The sequence below is a fragment of the Morone saxatilis genome, unplaced genomic scaffold (genome assembly GCF_004916995.1).
Source record: "Morone saxatilis isolate NCDOM2014 unplaced genomic scaffold, NCSU_SB_2.0 Contig12, whole genome shotgun sequence".
NCBI classification, from domain to species: domain Eukaryota; kingdom Metazoa; phylum Chordata; class Actinopteri; family Moronidae; genus Morone; species Morone saxatilis.
Genome location: NW_023339674.1, coordinates 20,028,515 through 20,032,135, shown reverse-complemented (window position 1 = coordinate 20,032,135; position 3,621 = coordinate 20,028,515). Strand labels below are relative to the sequence as shown.

Here is a 3,621-nt window from a genome sequence, read left to right as displayed (position 1 = left end):
GTGCAGGAGCTGAAACATGTTCATCCTAACTTTACTAAACTTTGTGAGTGAAAGAAAATCCAACCTCACACAGAGACCCAACCTTAAACCCTCCACAGCCACAAAATGTCACGCTGCTTTCGAAGGCAGACAGCCTCCAGCCCCTCATCCAGACAGCACTTGATACAGTGCCAGACCCGAACTACCTCCTCCAACACTTGCCAGAGAGCATATCCAGCTCTGTGAAGGATGAACCACATTAGTCTGAAAAATGTTTAATGTGTAAACAAGAAGATGCATCCATGGAGCTGCTGCACACAACAGGAAGTTGGCCAAGAGTTTTCCCCCTTCCCCCTCCCCTACTTTAGCGTGAACTAGAATATGTTTTATACACAAATAAGCAGATGCATGCAACAAAAAAGGAGATCCTGGTAAGGTCAGTAGTCCGCTCTCTAGTTATGTTTTAACTGATGGTGTTGACTTTTCTCTAAATGTTGGCTCAGTGTCATACACAAACAAGTGGCTACGAGTCGGTTGCGAACAGATTTTAGATGCTTAATCCAACCAAACCTTCAATCGCAGCCAAACTTCAGGCTTGTTTAGAGTGAATCTGCACAGACGTTGACAACAACCTCCGAGGACAGCAGCTATCGGTCCGCAACCTTGATTTCCTCTAACACAGACGCACTCGGATGTTACGATCGGATAGTTTCTGCACGTAGGCTACATTGTCTCCCTCTGCACGTAGGCTCTGGGCTACATTGTCTTACCTTTTGCGATATCTCGAAGAAGGAAGCACTTTATGGTGCTGCATGTAACTGAGCGGTGGGCGGAGTGAGGTTGGGGGGGGATCAATTTATTAGTATGCTGACCTTTGGATCGCTGTAGCGTCAGAGCTATTTAAACTGGTGGAAAAGCAAACACACAACACCTCTGGCTCGAAAACAACTTACTGTATGCTACATTTAACAGCCCGGGTCGATATCATGATAAATCTGAGTGTTTAAAAGTAGCAAATGGAAGCCAGAGAACCCGCTGCCAGCCAACCAAAGCCAATCACTCAATCTATGGACTACAGTGGACGTGTAGTCTCTCAGTGACCACATAAATTATACACACACATAAATCCTGGATAAGGCATATGGTCTGAAGGTTTAAATGTACTGTATGTAAGTAATGAATCATTAATAGGTTTCTCACTTTATATTGAGCCAACAAGTCTTCTATTAAGTATTGATAAGTCAAAGGGTTCCTTTTCTAATTAAAACGCCAAATAAAAAGGTGAAGTTAGGATAGAGGTGGACATAATGACATTTAGAGTTTTTTATTTTATAAGAATATAATAAATAGATTCTTTATGAACTATTAATAAAGTTACTGGTTGTGTACAGTATTTGCTACTTCAAATCAGCAGCTCCATTTCAGGGAGCAAATGTCTACTTTGTGCTTGTGTCTCCATCTGCTGTTTCAAAGTGAAAAGGTTTATAATCTCTCAGCCCAGTACAGTTCCTTCAGTGCAGACCATGGGAAAAGATAAACCTGTGCACCTAATGTGTCTTTAACAGCAGTGCTGGAATGCACTGATTGAAACAAGTATGTATAAGTTGATAAATCCAGTGTGGACAGCCTTAACTTCCTACTTCAATCACTACAAGGGTCCATGATGTCTTTGTGCAGAGGACATCCAGGATCCTAAGTAATGCCACAGAACATCTTCAACAGCCAATCATATTACATTACTGTAAACTGGTCCAGGTGAGCTACTGGGGGGCTTATTCTAAAGCATATTTAGTGTCAAATGGAGTCACTTGTCTCAAAAAGGTTCAGCTCTAGCTAGCATGAAGCTCACCTTAGAACGAGAGTGAGCAGGTCTTCTTCTACGGAGGCCACCATGTTGAACTGCCGTGTTTCTACAATAGCCCAGAATGGACAAATCAAACACTGTCTCTAGATAGGATCTTCACGCTTGCAATCTGCAACTTCACCGCTTGATGCCACTGAATCCTACACACGGGTCCTTTAATAGGCAGGACTAAAATGTATTTATTTCCACACGCATACTGTCATGCACCACTGGAAGACAGATTCATTGTGCAGAATTGCGTCAAATGCACAGCACATTAAATGCTTATAGACGTTGGTGCCAAGAAAGCTACGAGAAAGAGCAAGAAGCACAGGCATTCAGTATGTTCAGAAAACTGCACAGACTTAAAAAGCAGCATGTTTACTTTAAAAACAATTTCACATTCACATTATGCTCTGCCCACAGCACTATGATAGACAGAATGTTTTGTAGTGGCTCCTGCCTCAGTCATCATGTGTGTTTAAAATGTTCTGATGAGAAAAATCATTCTGTAAAATGCACAATAGATAGATATACTTTATCCCAAGCTGGGAAAATTGCAGTGTATATATATATATATATATATATATATAGCTGGTGTATAGATTGTCTAGAAATGAATGGATTTTTTGCGGTGTTAAAGAATGCATCATACCTCATCGTATCTGACAGGTTTCATGATTATTGTCCAGTTTATTATTCATATATTTTATTAATCCTATTCGAATAGATTTTTTTTCTCGTTATTTTTATTACTTATTAATCCATAATATATTATTTTATATATATTTTTGTTGTTATGAGTATCATAAAGGGAACTATGACCTAAATTTCACTATACAACCCTGCGATGTAAAATGACAATTAAATAACCTTGTTTCCTTGTGTGAAATTTGCACAGTCCTTTTCTGTCTCAACAGAGTTAAAATGTTGTCAAATTGTCAGATTTGATTAGTTAAACCTGAAAATGTTATTTAACAAAGTATAATGTCGATGCATCAGTGGGTTCCTTAATGTCTCAGCAGTAAAACACATAGCAAAACAAACTGGATTTTAAACTAATGAATCTGAAACAGCTTTGGTCCTAGTGTGTGTCAGTTGTCGTCATTTGTCCCTGACGCATAGCAACCACAGAGTCCTTAAGTCGGCCTACAAAAGTTATTTAAATAAGCCTAAATACAGTCAATAATATTTAGACAATTTTTTATTTGATCTTTCTTTTATTTTTTTATTTTGAGGCCTTTGGCAGAATTGTAAGAAATTTCTATTTCTTGTCATTAAAGAAAGTTTGACAAACACAAAATAATGAATAATGAATGATAATGAATACCAAAAAAGTTAGAAAGACAATCAAATATAAGAAAATCAGTTAGATTTCTAAAGTAACACAAAGAGGCCACAAGATGGTGCTGTTTTCCCAATAATTGACACTGACCTTCAGCATCAAAACACTTCCCTTCACTCCCCACTAAGGGTCTCTGTAGGCGTCAGACTTCCCCAGATACTGTGTTTCAGTGTTAATGCCGTTGTGCATTTGGCATCTGTGTCATTTTGATCAGAGCTCGTTACTACTTTAATCATTTAATAATTTACTGATAGTTCCCATAAACTTCCTGGAAAAATATAATCTGGCACATAACATAGGGGAAATTGTAATTATTCATTTATGATATTCAACATTTTTGCATGTTCAGCTGACCTGATTCACTGACTAATATGCTCTCTGGGATACACCTCACCAATTAAGCAACATTCATTAGAAGTTTACTAACTGACTAAAATCTCCATTTCCTCTTTAT

General features: G+C 38.3%; 1 pseudogene; it reads right to left on the bottom strand.

The window, feature by feature from the left end:
• Positions 1-1,872, bottom strand: part of LOC118321435 — a 6,626-nt pseudogene extending 4,754 nt beyond the window's left edge.
• Positions 1,873-3,621: the final 1,749 nt, after the last annotated feature.